We start from the raw sequence: 17,930 nt of genomic DNA on the forward strand, positions 1-17,930 counted from the left end.
TCTAGTCTTCCAAAATGAAGCTCAAGCTCCATTTCTTCCATTGGACTTCAGGGAGCACTTCAGTCTGTGATGATGTCCACCTCCTCCTATAGACCTTGTAGTGATGTGGGGTTCGTATCTGAGCAAAAGATTTGTTTATACTTGGGATTTAGTCATGCCCAAGTTTGTGGCTAGTCAGTGGGCCACTTGTTGGAGTTGCTTTGCATGAGAGGAGAAGCTTATAAAAAGGAGCAAATGGAAAAACAGGATGACGAGGTCTGTCTCAGATATAGGCCTTCTTTCCTGAGCCCATGGACCCGTGACTGAGCCTGAGAACTCTCCAGGTGGCTTTTGCACCTGATGCTTCTCTGCCTGGAACTCTAGCACTGACTCACTCTGCCTCCTTCTTCAGCATTATCTTCAGCTTGGTTCCTTGGAGAAGCCTCCGAGACCACCTGACTAGGTCCAACCTCTTGGTATAATCTGTCACATCATGGTGCTTTTCTCCTTTCTAGCATTTAACACACTGCAGTTTGACTTCTTACTGTAATTCTGTTTGTCTTTCCTAGTGCACAGGACAGCAGGAACCATTCCTACATTTGTTCACCACCATAGCACCAGTGCCTGTCACAGTGTTTAGCATATCATGGGTGTTCAGTAGATGTGTGCTGAATGAGGAAAATCATGACTGCGACATGGAGAAACATGCACCCCAAAGCTTTGGTATCTGGGTGACCAAGTGGAACCCCAAGTGGCAAAAAGAGGTGGTCAGTACACTGCATCATGGGACACAATACTCCCACAATACTCAGGGGTTTGACCACCTGAGTGGCAGTGAAAGCTTATACCCTCAGCGTCCATGTGGGGAGTACTCTCATGGCACAGACTCACAGTAGGAGCAGCAGGCCAGCCCTCAGCATCTTCCTGAAGGGAGGACAATGACCAAGGAAGCCAAAATGGAGGAAAAGTGCACGAAAGAAGTCTCACAGTGACTGCAACAGACAGACTAGTTGATGAACTCACATGACATTTGTCATGACAATATGGGGGGATACTGAAAAGTGAATATGGAGATTCTGTGAGAGTTGGGGGTAGGGGAGGGCAATAAATTTTTTAGTATTACTGCTGAAATATACATAGGCTGAGAAGGGTAGGCATGGGGGCTGGAGAGACAAGTTATGTAATCTATAGTTCGTACCATACATTTCAGTATTAAATTATTTCATAATTAGTACAGTGCTTATGCCTTATCTCCCACTCAAAATTTACTAGCTGAATGCAGGGCCACCACTTTACATGTTTCCTTCATATATGTCACAATTCCTAACCCAGTCCTGGACTTACAATTAGCATTCAACTCATAAGGCTTTTTTAAAATATTTTTTTTATTTATTCATGAGAGATGCAGAGACATAGGCAGAGGGAGAAGCAGGGTTCCTGCGGGGACCCTGATGTGGAACTTGATCCCAGGACCCTGGGATCACAACCTGAGCCAAAGGCAGATACTCAACCACTGAGCCAGCCACCCAGGTGTCCCAATTCATAAGGATTTAAATTAACTATTTGAATACTCTCTTCTGGACACTCACTTGCAAACTCCCATCAGATATATGCCTACATGACTATATAATATCCAATATGCTTCAAAGCAGAACAAACAACACAAACATTTATTAAGAACTCCAAATAAACCCAACCTAGGCTAAGTAGTTCCACTCAAAGTAAGAACGGTTTGTTTTTTCTTGTTGTTTTTTTCCTTTGACAGATTGTACAGATTACACAACTGAAATGCTTCAGGGACAAGATTGGACAGTAATGAGATGTCAGCAGCCAAGTTCTGAAACCAGGGCTTCTGAATCCAGAACCAAAGAACTGGACACATAATCAAGTTGCCAGCCTCTGGAAATAACTTTAAACTAACTGTACCCAGATCGCAGTGTACTCAAAAAATTATTTTCCTTATTTCATAAATGTTATTTAAGTGCCTTACAAGGCAAACTAGCTGGCTTCTGGGATGAAGAAAGCATTGCCCACATTGTAAACGTGAGTCATTTCACTTCAAGAACTCTTAGAAAACCCAAGTTGGGCAGCTCCCTTCCTTTCTCTACCACAAATCAAAAACCATACAAATACAGTTTAAAAAGCTCAATAATTTATGAATATGCTCAAATGAAAAGGGTTAAGCTCTTAATGTGTAATTTAATACAATGTTTAACCACTTTGGGCTTTCAACATTGACCTGTTAACCAACAAACTATTCATTTAGTCCCACTAATGACTTCGACTCATAATTGTATTTCCTACAAATTATTGTCCAAGCATTTCAGTGCCATTCATCCATAATTACACAGTCCCAGAGAACCATCTTACCAAATGGGCATGGAGAGAAAGAAAATAATCTTTGTGAGTTAATACACTTTAAAATCACTAATTGCCCTCTGTTTATTTTGCAGGACTTCAGTCTTTATTCCAAGTGAATAACTGCCAAGACCTTTCCAAATCACTGGGGGCGGGGAGGTAGTGTAGGATGAGGAGAGGAAGGAGAGGGAGAGAGAGGGAGGGAAGGAGATAAAGAATAATTTCATTAAAATAATGTTCACATCAGAATAGAAAGATAAGGGAATTCACAGAACTAGAAATATTTTTCTGAAATACATGCAAATTATTTCCCCCTATTTCTACATGAGCTTCATATTACACACAGTAAAATGATGAATGCTGTCTCCTTTGTATGTGTAGATGAGCATTTCTCATGCACTAGAAAAGACAGACATGAAGAGAACTGGGTCCCTGTCTGCCAGGGTCCATGACCAGTACAGGAAATAGACAAAAATCACAAATGTACCATGTTAAGTGTTAAGACAAAGGGTATCCAGGGTCTACTGGTACAACCATGGAGCACCTCACTCACACAAGAGGAGGGGTTGTTTCTGGGATTGCTTCCCAGGAGAAGTGATGATTGAGCTGGGTCTTTAAGGATAAGTCACAGTGGGCCAGGTGACAAAACGGGCAGAGCACTCCCAGGAAAGGCAATGATGTATATGATTGTGTGGGCCAACATGACACATTCAAATAGTTGCTGTATTGTGGCATGGGCAGAATGCACATATACAGAAGGGGGTGTTGCTGATGAGAATGAGAGTATGGATCCCGGGGTGACTCAGCGGTTGAGCATCTGCCTTTGGCTCAGGGCATGATCCTGGAGTCCAAGATCGAGTCCCATGCTGGGCTCCCTGCATGGAGCCTGCTTCTCCCTCTGCCTGTATCTCTCTCTCTCTCTCTCTCTCTCTCTCTCTCTCTCTCTCTGTGTCTCATAAATAAATAAGTAAAACTTTTAAAAAAATAAAATAAATTAAAAGAAAGAGTGAGAGTAGCCTGGAAAGGTGAATAAGACCCACTCAAAAAGGGACTCTCAGGCCCTCCCAAAGAACTAAAAGTTTATCCCAAAAGTAACCACCAAAGGAATATTCAAGATGCTAACAAAGAAATCACACTTTTGTGAGACTAGTGATATTTTAAGACCATGAGTACACATATTAAACTAAGGGGAGAGAATCCTTAGTGAGAAAATGTATTCACTGCACATTTGGGAAGTTGAGAAAAAACCTGATTCAAGTCCTAAGATGAACAAGACAGGGGGCAAGAGGAAGCTCGATATGTTCCAGGAACTAAATGGAGATAGGAGGGTCTGGAGAAGACAAATGAGATGGCACAGTGTGACTGGGAAAGACGGCACAGGACCTTGTTGGCCTGTTTTCAAGGACTTAAATCTAACTCAAAATAGTTATGTGATCGAATTTCTGTTTTTAAAAAGGTTACCCTTTTAAAAGGCTGTTGAGTGAAGGAAAGGGAAGGGAAAGTGAGAGTCTATGTAGCAGGCTGCTAAAATAAATGTAGAAGAGTGCGGTATTTCAGACAAAATGTTTGGTAAGTTTGATTAATTGTTAGGCAGTAGCTCTTGAAAGAAGCATAAAAATTTGAGATATCTTTTGGAGGAGAACCAAGAGGACTGGGTGATTAGATGTAGAGGTAAAGGAGAAGATGCCAATGATGCCTCACAGGCCTAGAGCAGAAGCAAGTTGGTAGATAAGCAGGGGCATCTGGGGAAGAAGATAGAGAGTCCATTGAATAAACATTTATTAAACACCTACTATGCTATGTTCCATGTGTTCTCCTAGCCACTTGGAATATAGTAGTAAGCAAAAGTGTCAAAAATCCCTGCCCTCATATGGTTTCTATTCTAGTGGCATTTGCTTTTAGACATACTAAGCTTTAGACATCAGGCAGGTTACAGTTTAGATATTAAAGAGAATATCCAAGTGAAAAGTCTGGAGCTCAGAATAAATGTCTGAGGTTAGATAGAGAAATATATAAAGAGACGTTAAATCCATGGAAATGAGTGGGATTGCTTGGGAGAGAGTATATAGCTATAAATGAAGAATATCCAAGCCTAAGCCCATGGGAACTTCATCATTCCAAAACTGAGTGGATGAAGACAAACCTAAAAGGGGCTACTAGTAGAAGGAAGAAAACCAAAAATTAAGATACACACTTGCCCATAACTAAACTAAACAATGCAGTGAAGAGATACTCATTCCTCCCCATCTCCTTACTCTTTTATTATTGTTAAGATCTGGGCACCCTGACCAGTGTCTCTTGTGCTTGAGTTCTATTCCTCACTGTTCATTTCATCCTTCTTCCTACAGAGTAGCAGGATATGGGCTTTGAGAGGAAAGAGATGTAGAGAAAACACGGCCCTTCTACCATTTCTCATTCCTTCCTTCTTCTTTATGCCAACACTTGGCTCAAATTCTCCAGTCATATACTATCTCTAACAATAGGAGGGGGTGATGGGTAACCAGAGAAACTGGGAAAGGCTGACTATTATAATTCCACCATGCATCTGAGCTGGTTCTCTCTGCTCCCAGAAACCACACTGTGCCAGGAGTCTGCCTCCAGCCCACAGAAGCCACTCTTAGGGCAGAGAGACTGAGAAAGCCATTCTCTGTTACTAGTACTCAGTAAGAAAAGAATTAAGATAGTAGATCCCAAATGGAGAGAGAGAGGTCTCCCTGGTATCCCATAGTGGAAATGGACCTACTTCCCCACACAATTAGTCTTATACTCAGTGGTCAGCTACTATACTCCCACTAACATTAGACAGCAAGGAAATTTCGGTGAAATTGGCCTTTGAGGGCTTGCCTGCATCCTTAACCAAAAGGTTATCAGCATTTCTTCGAGAAAAATGCACTCTAAGTTCCAGACAGCCATCTTACAAGGGAACTCTTTGAACTCAAACCATTTGTGAATTGGAAGCGATCCAATTTACTGTACTTTAGAAGAGGAGACTGTGACATTAGCGTTAATATAAGATTATCTGGCAGACCTAAGAGATGTAATGGGGCATTTTTCATGTACCATTTCCCTCTGCCCTTGAGAACCACTTGCTATGATACCTCTGCTGGTTGAAGACAAAACCTGGCCAGGGAATCCTGCATGAGTTCAGCTCTGTGTGTACACTGTGAGCCTTCTGCATCATTACTGGTTAATCTCCGGTGGTACTGATGGAGCAGGGAACATGTGCCTGCAGGAAGAAGGCAGCTCAACAGAGCAATCCTCTAATGTGCAGATCAGCTGGCTGCATCCATAGCTGAGCAGTAACATTTCTACACTGTGATGAGAGGGAATTGGGCATAGCCTGCTCCCAATGCTGAGAAGAAGTCTACCATTTTGTTGGCACAGGGGTTTAGACCAAGGCTAACCAAGGTTACTTGGATGGTGCAGTGAGCCATGCTTTGACTGAAGGCCATTGCCAAAGGCATAAAGGAAAGGCTCACCTTGGTTTCTACCCAATCTGAGCTTAACTATTGCTACTGTGATTAAGAATAAGTGACTGAGAAGAATATAAAGATAAAGCTCAACATACCCAGGAAATAGTAAATTGCAAGATACATGGAAATAACTGTAACACTGTTCCTAGCTCCTTCAAGGATTTCAGGCCAATTAAATAAATGATGTTCTTAGGCCCTACAGAACTGTTCTGGCCAGTCCTTTACTTAAAGTAGAGGTGCAAAATCCTGATGGTATGAGCAAAAGGCTTCTGCAGTATGCCTTTAATTCCCACTCCTATTCATTGTCCAGGAAATATATAAAACTTCAGGTATATTTCAGACCAGATAGTATTTTTGATAATCATTGCTTGGAGTGGAGGCAACAATGAGGGGGAAAAGGGCTAATTTTTAATGACATAATTTCTTTTTAGAAAAGCAACTTACCAGTTGCTTGAAAAAAATACAGAGAAGCAAAATGAAGATAATAAAAGCATTCACAATCTTACAATGACTAATAAATGTCTTTTCTTTCCTATCCTTTCTTTCTTATGTTCACAAGTTGACAAAATGTCATATATAAATAATTAATTCTGTACATACCATAGAATTATGTTATAATTCTCAACATACCATTTTTGCAAATTATCTTTAATTTAGTAAATATTAATATATTTAACTAATATAATATATATTAATGTTTTCTTTATTATACTTAATAATAGCTGTATTATATATTATTTAACTTCATAATGGTATCATAGTATCCCATTTAAAAGATATGTGTTTTGTATACTAATCCTTTATTCCTTTGTACTCAGTTTCTTCTCAATATTTTGCTCCCATAAATAATGCAAACATGGACATTCTTGAGCATAATTTTTACGCATGCTTCATGATCATTTCCTTAGAACGAAATCCCAAAAGTGGCATAGCTGTATCAAGGTACATACCTCGTTTTAAGCCTATTGATATAATTACCAAATTTCCTTACAGGAAGACTCACAACTTCTATATTTACTAGCAGCATACATGTTTGCCCATTCCTCATACTTTCTACTACTTTTTTTTTTTTTTTTTTTGGTTTTGGTTTTGGTCAATTTGATTACTAATGGAAAAAGAAATCACTTTTGTTTTAATTTGTGTTTTTTGATTACAAATGGGGAGAAGGTAGAATAAAAACCAAAAAGAATCTCTCTTTCATTGTCAACATAAGATAAACCTGAGCCTTCTCCACATGTACTCAGATTAACTGGACATTTGCATTAATTATACAGATGTGTCTATTCACATTCTTTGCCAGATTTTAAATTTGGTCTAAAAAGTTGTTTATAAAAGATGTTAATCTGTATATAAGTCAGATAAGAATTCAGCATGTGATAAAGGTAACATTTAAAATTCTAAGGAAATATTGCTACATTAGTTTCCCACTGCTACGGTAACAAATAAGCACAACATTATTGTCTTAAAACAATACAAATATATTACCTAATAGTTCTAAAGGTTAGAATTCCAAAACTGGTTTCACTGAGCTAAAATCAAGGCATACATAGGACTGTTTCCTTTTGGAGACTCTGAGGAAGATCTGATTCCCTGCCTTTTTAACTGTTAATGGCCACCTTGTATTCCTTGGCTTGTGGACTCTTGTTCTTCAAGGTGTATCCCTACTATCTCTGCTTCCTTCAACCCCATCTTCTTTTTTGTATGACTCCTCCTGCGTCCCTCTGATAAAGACCAATGTACTTACATTAAAACCATTTGGAAATCCACAATAATCTCTCCATTTCAAGATCTTTAATTTAATCACATCTGAAAAGTTCCCTTGGTCAAATAAGGCAAACTTCATGGGTCCCAGGAATTGAGACATGAACATATTTGGGACCATTTGTCAGCCTAGCAAAACTGCATTGTTAAATAAACAGTATCAAGAAAACTGACTAACCATTTGAAGAAAAATAACATTTAAGTCAGGTAACTTACTTAATAATAAATAAATAAATAAATAAATAAATAAATAAATAAATAAATAAATAAAATAAATAAATAAATTCTAGGTAGATTAAAGCAGAAGTTGGCAAAGCTGTTCTGTAAAGAATCAGATAACAAGTTGTTAGGGGTTTGTAGGCCAGGAGGCCTGTGTTGCCACTGCAGCATGACACAGCCATAGATAACACCTAAACACATGGATGGGCATGGTTGTGTGAAATAAAATTTTGTTTACAAAAACAGGTAATGGTTCAGATATAGCCAATGGGCCATAGTTTGCCAACCCTGAATTAAAGACTGGGTTTAAATTTAAAACTCTGCTTTCAGAGTCTCCAAAAGGAAACAGTCCTATGTATGCCTTGATTTTAGCTCAGTGAAACCATTTTTAATGTGGAAAAATAAATAATAAATAAATAAACAAACAAACAAACCAACCAACCAGGAAACAAATAGGCAAATTTTTATGTCATCCATAAAGGAGTTTTCTGGGGTGTCTGGGTGACTCAGTCAGTTAAGTGTCAGACTCTTGATTTTGGCTCAGATCATGATCTCATGGGTTGTGCTGTCAAGCCCCGTGTCTGGCTCACACTGGGAATGGAGCCTACTTAAGATTCTCTCCTTCTTTAAAAAGAAAAAAAAAAAAAAAAAGACTTGTAGACTTGCTATTATACAGGTCAGAAAATGTCATAAAAATACTGAAGGTAAATAAGTGGGAAAGAAACAGGTTCTTTATACCCCGATCAATAATATTACAAAGGTGGGAAAAAGAAATTACAAAAAGAGCTAATAATGTGAAAAATTAAAATTGAAAAGACTATTCTGGAAACCTGAAAGGAGTATCTTCAGTTTTTCTTTCTGCCACAGCTATGGGTACACAAAATAGAAGTGAGCCACGTGTATCTTAAGCATATGAAAAGGATGGAGGGATCCCTGGGTGGCGCAGTGGTTTAGCACCTGCCTTTGGCCCAGGGCGCGATCCTGGAGACCCAGGATCGAATCCCACGTCGGGCTCCCGGTGCATGGAGCCTGCTTCTCCCTCTGCCTGTGTCTGCCTCTCTCTCTCTCTCTCTGTGACTATCATAAATAAATAAAAATCAAAAAAAAAAAAAAAAGAAAAAAGAAAAGGATGGAATGAGTGTTACCTCCCTGTCTGGACCTGGTTTCATTATTGGTAAGACAAAAGTAATAATCCCAGTCTTTGCTACTTCATAAAGTTGTTGTGAGAGTTAAAATGACAGGAAAGAATGGGAAGGAGTTTTGAAAATTATAAAGTGCCAGGATGTAGGTAAAATCCAATTTTAACAAACACTGCATATAATGCCGAATTCAACAATACTCTTCCTCCATGACCAGGCTGAAAGCAATACTATTTATAGTACTGCTTTGATGATATATATGGAAGAATTTTCTTTGAAGGAAAAAATCACAAGCTCCAGCCCATGTAACATTCCATTTACTTAGCAACACTGAATTCGTTTTTGATACTAGAAAATGTAAAAAATGTCAAGTCAAGACTATTATTAACCATTTGATAAACTAAGAGAAGTTTACCAAGACTGGAACACTGCAGTTAGGCAGGGCAGAGTAGGAGGGGCATGCAGAGACAGCAGAAGGAGTACCCAGAGACTACAACAGATAGAACACCATAACTGTGTTAGAAACCTTGGACGGGACACCACTGGAAAGCTTTCTCTGAGCAGCAGCATGATATAAACTGATCTGTGCTTTTAAAGGACCACCTTGGCTCCAAGGTAAAGAATGAACTGGAGAGAAACAAAAATGGCAACTAACAGATAAGCCAGAAAGCTTAAACAGTAGTCTGGACACAGGTTGGTGGTATTGTGAAGGAAGGCGAGAGTAATGGGGGTGGGAAAAGTAACTGGGTTCATGAATTGTCCAAGAATTAAAATCAGGACTTGGTGATGGACACAATATAGGGAATGATAGAAAAGGAGAAATTAAGAATACAACCAGGTCTCTAGGTAATGGATTACTGGAAAACAATGTCATCCCAGCATTCTTAGAATAATAATGAGGCAGCTTTATCACATCAAAACTGTAGGCACATGGGGGATCCCTGGGTGGCTCAGCAGTTTAGCACCTGCCTTTAGCCCAGGGCACGATCCTGGAGTCCCGGGATCGAGTCCCACGTCGGGCTCCGGGCATGGAGCCTGCTTCTCCCTCCTCCTGTGTCTCTGGCTCTCTCTCTCTATGTCTATCATAAATAAATAAATAAATCTTTAAAAAAAAAACTGTAGGCACATGATAACAACAATAAATAACATCTACTGAGTAGTTGTTTGACGTTTATTCTTGGGCTAAATGCCTTACATGTTTTAGTTCATTTAAACCATAGAGTGCCATGAGAAATGTTTGTGGGTTTTTTTTTTTTTTTAATTGCAGGCAGAGGGGTGGGGATTGGCAGAGCCACCTGAAGCTTTATTTTGGAACAGACACTTGAATTGGCTTTTAGTTAGAGGCATGGGCAGGAGGGAGTACCCAAGGCAGCAGACTCCCCTCAAGGGTAAGCTGAGGACTGGGGCTGAGCCCTAGGTGGGTCTCCTGTTCTCACCACTTCCCTGTACAGCTCCTTCCTCCAAAGTCTCTATGGCAGACACAGAATGGGGGAGGCTGGGAGAGACCACAGCGGCTATTCCCTTGGACAGGACATTGGACAACTCAGACACCAGCCTCCCATCACAGGTCTTGACCTTCTTTACAACTACAACCTTGAACAAGCTTCCCTGGCTGAAGGGACTGCTGAAGAGTCCCTGCCAAAGTCAAAGACTGGACTGGAAGGAGTTCAGGTCATAGTTGAGGCCAGGGTTTGTGAGCCTCTCATAGGCCAAGTGCAGGCCACCTGAGTAGCTGCTGGTGGTCTTAGCATGGATACTCATGTTCTGCATCCCAGACCCCAGCTGGCTCTCCTTGCCTTCTAGCAGCTTGTGGTAGGCAGTGACTTGACATTCAGGAGTGCCTGGTACTCATGAAGCTGCTGCGCCATGTCCTGCTTGGCTCACTGTAAGGCAGCCTCCAGCTCAACCACCTTGGCATTGGCATCCTTAACACCCAGCTCCTCATGCTGTTCAGCATCAGCTGTGGCAGCCTCCAGGGAAACCTTCTGGCTTTTGAGGTCCTCAATCTCAGGCTGAAGTCAGCTGATGTTCTGATTCATCTCAGAAATCTCCATCTTCATGCACCAGAGGTCATCCTCTTGCTTCCCAGCCAATGTCTGTAGCTCCTCATACTTGATCTGGTACATGGTCTTGGCCTCAGCCTGGCTGCAGTTGGCGATTTCCTCTTAGTGGGACTTGACCTTGGTGACAATGCCGTCCAGGTCCAAGGAGAAGCTGCTGTCCATGGAGAGGACCACAGACATGTCTGAGACCTGGGATTACAGCTTATGTGTCTCCCCTTCATACAGCTGCCTTAAGAAGTTATTCTCACTAGTCAGAGCTTCGAGGAGAGACTCCAGGTCTACCTTGTTTATGTAAACTTCATCTATACCCTTCTTGATGAGGACAAATTCATTCTTCATCTGGATGTTCTTTGATCTCCTCCTTATGTTTATTCTTGAAGTCCCCCACCAGCCCCTGCATGTTGCCAAGTTCCACCTCCAGCTCCAGCTTCTCCGAGGCTACTGCATGTCCAGCCACCACCAAGGGTTGTTGATGTAGCTCTCAAACACATTGTCTTTGTTGCTATAAGTAGTTTTCTGCTGCTGAAGGAGGCCCTGCTCAGACTCCAGAATCTTGTTCTGCTGCTTCAGGTGCTGCAACTTGTTGATGAAGGAGGAAAACTTGTAGAGGGTCTTGATCTGCTACTTTTCCTAGGTGTGCACAGCCTGGATGTTGGGGTCCACCTCCAGCTTAAGGGGGCTCAGCAGGCTCTGGTTCACTGAGATAGCCATGATGCCTCTCACACCCCTGACCTTGCTGTAGCCCCTGACCACACTCCTACTGCTGTTCAGACCACCCCAGAAGCTGCTGCTGCTGCCCACTCAGGAGAAGGTGGAGGAGCTGATACATGTGCCAGGTGTACTCATGTAGGAACAGTTGCTGAAGGCCCTGGGGACTGGAGGTGGACATCTTGTAGGACTTCTGGGTCACCCTGAAGGACATGGTGGAGGCTGGAATGGAGGCTGGGGTGAAGGAGAGTAGGCTGACCCTGATGGAGCTTCAAGAAAGGGCCAAGAAGCTGTTTTTAGGTCAAAATGTTTTAGAATCATTCCAGTTTATGGATATGGAAACCATAACATTGAGGAATTGACTTTCAAGTTCCACCAGATAACCAGTGATAGAGATGGCATTTGGACCTAAGCAGTCTACTTCCAGAGCCCAAACCCTTGACATTCATCAGGAGGAAGATGAGTGAGTGAGTGTTCTCTGAGTCAGAACAAGCTCATCTGGAGAAGATGCGGAATGCCAGCAAAGATCCTCATGTGCTAGCAGGAGAAAATAAACTATAGAAATATTGAAAGGAAAAAATGGATCTTATAGATAAGTATTTCCCCTTGGGAAACTATGTGTCAAGACAAAAGGCTTGCTTTCTTCCTGGATTAGGTGTCCAAGATATGATACAGAGTCAGTTATAGAAAATGGGATACACGTTAGTGATTGTGATGTGTCAACTTGACTGGGCTAAGGCCAAAGACAAGTGGCCAAACATTATTTTCATATGTCTGTGAAGAGGTTTCTGGATGAGATTAACATTTGAATTAATGGATTAAGTAAAGCTGATTGTCCTCCCTAATGAGGGTGGGCCTCATTCAATTCATCAAAGATCAGAATAGTACAAAAAGGCTAAGTGAGAGGAAAGCCCTGCCCAACTGCTGTGCTGAGACATTGGTCTTTTCCAGCCTTCAGATTTGGAATGAAACACTGGCTCCTCTTAGGTTTCAAGCCTTCTGGCTTTTGGACTGGAACTCATAGCATTTGTTCTCCTAGTTCTCAGGCCTTTGGACTCAAACTAGAACTATATACATCAGTTATCCTAGGTCTCCAGCTTGCTGACTGCGGATCTTGGGACTTCTCAGCTTCTCTAATCCCATGAGCCAATTCCTTATAAAAATCTTATTATAATCCACAGTATTAGTGTTCTCAGGATAAATATAACTAATATGATATATCTGTCATCTACATACCTATCTATCTATTTCAACTGTTGATAGGATTAAATAGTGAAAATAGTATGTAAGGCCTTAAATTTCCTATAAAAAATCTTATGATTCCAAAGTTTTTCTCTGAATTTTTTTATGTTATTCCTGAATGAATAAATCACTGTTAGTCAGTGTTCTCCAGATAAATAGAACCAATATGATATATACATCTATGCAAATATTTTGGAACTATAGGGGCTTACATAGGAAATTTAAGGCCTTAGATACTATCTTTCCATAGTTCATTTTATTAACAGTTGGGATTTTAGAAGGAAGTGGCACGCAGTTTCAAAAAAATCTATTGTTCTAAATTGAAAAATACCTTCCCAATTTATCTTTGTGTGGCCTAAACATTCTATTGTAGTACTAAAATTTATAATATGTTAATGCCTCTGCTTTTGATAGGAAATAATAATTTCCTTAGTAGTTAAGAGATATCCACAGCACTCTTCCCTGCCCCACCCTCTCAATCCCTCACTCATTTCTAGGTTATACTTGGCATAGTCCTAGGGAATGGAAAATTCACCAGGCCAAACAAAGGGGAGTCTCCACTTTTACCCTCTTCTCCCTCATAGAGATAGGGAAAAAGTTTCAAGAGGCAGCTCCTTGGAATCTTCTCCTAAATCTAGCAAGGCCTAAAGTAGATAGGCTGGACAGGCTCTCCCCTGAACACTGAGACAAGTCTGCTCCCTTCTCTTCTTAAACTCAGTGGCTACACTAGACTTACATTTTTTTTTTAAGATTTTATTTATTCATGAGAGAGAAAGAGAGAGAGGGAGGCAGAGACACAGGCAGAGGGGGAAGCAGGCTCCATGCAGGGAGCCTGACATGGGACTCGATCCAGGGTCTCCAGGATCAGACCCTGGGCTGAAGGTGGTGCTAAACCGCTGAGCCACCCGGGCTGCCCTAGACTTACATTTGTTAATCAGCATAGTCCCCAATGTCTTTTGTGGTCTTAGGAGTAGAGAAGGAAAGCAAGCTTGTTGCCCATCCCCTTCTAGCTTAGTCAAGAAGAATTAGTCATGTGATACATCATTGCTCCCTATAGGTCCTCTTTATGGCTTCAGCCAAGTCCCAATATAGTTGAGCCTTGAACAACATGGCTTTGAACTACACAGGTTCACTTATACACAAAATTTTTACACTATATTACTTCAAGTGTACTTTGTCTTTTATGATTTTCTAAATAACATTTTCTTTTCTCTATCTTACGTTATTGTAAGAACACAGTGTATAATATATATAATATACAAAATATGTGTTGACTGCTTATGTTATTGATAAGGCTTCCTTCCAGTCAACAGTAGACCATTAGTAGTTAAGTTTTAGGGGTGTCAAAGTTATACATGGATTTTCAACTGTGCAAGGGATCAGTGCCCCTAACCCCCATGCTGTTCAAGGGCCAACTACACTCAGGATTGATGACTTTGCTGGCCATTGCCTTTAATGTATATATTTACACCAAAAAAGTGACCAATCCAGATAAAGATTCATGTTGTCCTAGATCTCCTAACTGAAAACGATCTTAAAGTCAACTTCATTCTTTTACTAACACTTTCTAGGCATAATCAAATTTAGAAAATATCAAAATGTTATTATATATTCCTCAATTCTAAATTTTCTATTAATTATGTTTCTATCAATTGTGGTTTCACTTTCACATTTTCACCAGTGAATTGACTGGTTTGTTGGTTTTTTATCCCTAGCCAAACTAAACAAATTGAAATTTATTATCCAATAAAATTGTATTAATTTATAGTAGCAAATTAGTAAAAGTAGTAAAAATGTTAAATGGTCAAATGTTTAAAAAGTATACAAGCTGTTGTTTCTACCTGTCCCTTCCCTTATTTTGGTTAGATAACACATCTCTAATGTTAATAAACTATCCTGCCTCCACCTCAGACAGTGTTGTTCTGGGTGCTTGTACACACATTTGCTCTCTCCTGGCCCAAAGAATACTACCTCTGTGGTCATAGCAGTGGTTTTAGTGATAGGCTTATGACCCAAACAGGGCCAAAATTAATCCTGAGGTTTTTGTTCAAGCTTTTTATTCAGTTCACAATATATATTTCTTGAAAGCCTACTATGAGTCCAGGCCCTATTGTAAGTTATAGGGATATTGTAAATGAATAAAACAAAACAAAACGGTAAATTCCCTACCATCATGATCTAAACATTCTACTAAGGAAGACTCTAGAACAAGCACAATAAATATGATAAATATACTGTATGTAATACATTAGTGTTAAAAACTAGGGCAAAAAACAGGAGAGATGTGAATGTTGATGGAAGGAAATACTAGAATTTGCTCAGAGGTCAAATAGCAGGTGGATAACAGTCACTTTTTCATCTGCAGCTGCAGAGACCCATTTCTGCCTCCAGGAGAGGAGAGTTTGACTGAAAACAAATCCAACTTGGGTCTGGCTCAGTCAGTTGTGTCCAACTTTCAGCTCAGGCTATGATCTCTGGATCTTGAGATGGAGCCCAGCACTGGGTGTGGATCCTGTGGATCCTAAGATTCTCTCTTTCCCTCTCCTTCACCCCTCCCCTCACTCATGTGCATGTGTTTCTTCTATCTCAAAATAAAAAATTAAAAAAAAGGAAGGAAGGAAATGAAGGCAACTCAAAGGAAAGCAGAGCTTAGAGTTGCAGTGAAACAAAGTCCTGATGACTTCATTGGAGCACCTGGACTCAGCTGTGCCTCAAAGTTTTTTTTTTGTTTTGTTTTGTTTTTTTCCAGTTATATGAGGCAATAAATACCCTTATTTTTTTTTTCTAAACTGGGTTTTCTGTCACTTGCAACCAAAAAAGATCTGACTAATGCCAACATTTGCAGGTATATATAGAAACCTAAAGTATCTTACAATGTGTTTCTAAGTGGGGTTCCTGCTGTACTTGGATTATTGAATAGCTAGAACTCATTTCTAATTACCAGTATGCATTTACATGTAAACACCTAAAATCCGAAAGACCTTAAAAACAGCAGGTTCACTTTAACGTGTTTAAATAAGTTCCTTAAAGTGTAGTTTATACTCTTAAATTAAGGAACTCTTTCATATAGATTGTTCCAAGGTCACTCTTGTCCAAATCAAGGAATTACAGATTTTAAGTTGTCTCAGTTAAAAAAAAAAAATCAATTAGATTTTACCAGAAACATTTCTGCCATTGTGCATAGGATAGTTGTATTTTGGACTTTCTTGAAGCACGACACAGAATAAAGAAAATTCTCACCTTACCTTCCATTGGCAGGGTTGGTTATATTTTGAGAGATATGTATGTAGTCAAGGACCGATCTTCCCCCGCTCAAAAGGAAGAACGAGTCATGCATCACTAGCCCTCCTACCACGCTAAGGGTTCCAAGATAACTTGACCACATAACAACGATCCGCCATGACATACAAGCTGACTAGAACCCCAATGCTGTATTGAAGTTTGTTTGAATTTAAGATTATAGAAAGCAAAGAATTGGTGTTAAATTTTCCACATCCTTCTTCCTCCATTTCTCCCTACAATTCTATCTTACTTCCTTTCCACCCCTAAATCAAAATGAATCATAGCAAAATACACAGACACACACACAAAAGCACAAATGTCGAACTGCTCTCCCTTTCAACCCAATATCCCTTGGGGCACCCTTTCATATGGGTGCAAATGTAGCATGTTCTCAAGCAGGACTTCTGCTCCCCTAAAGCAACCAAGAGGGCCCAAGCAGGAAACAAAGAGATGATAAACGTCTCACATTGTAAGTGAGCCATGAACAGTTAGGGAGCAGACATTTCCTTGGGGGTTAGAAAAAGGAGACTAATCTAACTCTGCCATCTGAGCCATCCCTTGACAGACCCCACCTCAGGCTATATGAGCTAACTAACTAAAAGAGGACATTCAAAGGAATTCTCAGAAATGGGAATGAGTCATCAGCCTGGGTAAACTGGCCATGTCCTTTCCTCTCCTTCCCGTAGAGGGAAGACTGAAGGTACTCCTCTCCACTTAGAGAAAAGGGGTTTCAAAAGTACCAGGCATAGGGTTGCCTGCAAGGATAGGAGCCTGGATTCATTCCCCCAGGTTAGATGTCTGCACATGCAGCATAGTTGATGGGTTACCTGTACCTATCTGAACAGGAAAAAGGATAATTAGAAAAAGAGAGCTGAGCAGGGCAAGGGGTGGTGAGTGGAACATCTTTCCTGTGCAAAGTTCAGTAACTTTGTTCTGATTAGGTGGATTCTGGGGGAGATAGCTTTCTGTGAGCCAGTTTTCTGGTACTCCATCTTAACTGAACCTAAGGTGGTATCTAAGGGCATTGCAAACCTGGGGGTGGGGGTTGGGACATGCCTCCACACTAGAAAACAGAGGGTAGGTCTCCTACAAGGCTCCAATGATCTTGTATAGAAATCTTTAGGAAGAGAATCAATAGTCGACCACTTTTATCCAGAGAGCCAGCCACACCTAGCAGAGGATACAAGACACAGTTTTTTCAGTAAAGCCTCCAGTGAGCCTTCACACCTCACCTTGTCTACCTGTCGCAGCACCAAGAAAATATAGGTAAAAAAAAATAGACACAAATGCAAAGGAGCAGACCAAACCCCTGCTACTCCAAATGTCTCAGGCCAGAGCTTTGAGAAGGAGAAAGAAGCATTACATGAGAAGGAGAGTGAAGTTTTAACGTAGATAAGTTGGGAACACCTGGGTGGCTCAGTAGTTAAGCATCTGCCTTTGGCTCGGGGTGTGATCCCAGGGTCCTGGGATCGAGTCCTGCATTGGACTCCCTGCAGGGAGCCTGCTTCTCCCTCTGCCTATGTCTCTGCCTCTCTCTTTGTGTCTCTCATGAATAGATAGATAGATTGATACATAGATAGATAAGTTGGAACTGGCCTTTTTAAATATCTTAAATCCACTGTAGGGACACCTGGGTGGCTCAGTGGTTGAGTATCTGCCTTTGGCTCAGGTCGCGAACCCAGGGTCCTGGGATCAAGTCCTGAATC

The 17,930-nt window shown here is 40.7% G+C and overlaps 1 protein-coding gene and 1 pseudogene across 1 annotated transcript in view; both read right to left on the reverse strand.

The window, feature by feature from the left end:
• Nucleotides 1–17,930, reverse strand: part of PKHD1 (PKHD1 ciliary IPT domain containing fibrocystin/polyductin) — a 469,911-nt gene that overhangs the window by 275,368 nt on the left and 176,613 nt on the right.
• Nucleotides 10,343–11,932, reverse strand: LOC112641735 (keratin, type II cytoskeletal 8-like; annotated as a pseudogene).

The sequence above is a fragment of the Canis lupus genome, chromosome 12 (genome assembly GCF_003254725.2).
Source record: "Canis lupus dingo isolate Sandy chromosome 12, ASM325472v2, whole genome shotgun sequence".
Taxonomy (NCBI): domain Eukaryota; kingdom Metazoa; phylum Chordata; class Mammalia; order Carnivora; family Canidae; genus Canis; species Canis lupus.